Source organism: Penaeus monodon, chromosome 33 (assembly GCF_015228065.2).
Source record: "Penaeus monodon isolate SGIC_2016 chromosome 33, NSTDA_Pmon_1, whole genome shotgun sequence".
NCBI classification, from domain to species: Eukaryota; Metazoa; Arthropoda; class Malacostraca; order Decapoda; family Penaeidae; genus Penaeus; species Penaeus monodon.
Window position 1 is genome coordinate 17,605,614 of NC_051418.1, and position 393 is coordinate 17,606,006.

A 393-nucleotide genomic window follows, 5' to 3' on the forward strand; every position below is an offset into this window, starting at 1 on the left:
TCTTTCTTCCTTTGCTCCCTCTCATATAACATTTCGACGAAAGATATAATATACAAGATTAACGGTCTTGGCTTGATCTAATTGCGCTGGTAAAATTAATGCATGCTTTAATTACAGTATTTATTTGTCATCCCCTCCGTTTATTAAGCCTAATATCCTTAACAAACGTAATAAATGACAATTAATCCCACAGTATAATTTTCCGCTATCGAGAAAGTTGCTTGAGACATGAAGGTCAGTAACCTTTGACCTCTGGCACAGGGAAAAATCATTGCTATTATAGACTGCGTGAATCGCTGTTCGACTTTTAAATATGTATCTTCTAGTTATATATTGATTTCATTTGTGAGTGATATCAGTCTTCGCTTTGCATGATTGTTTGGTATCTGAATT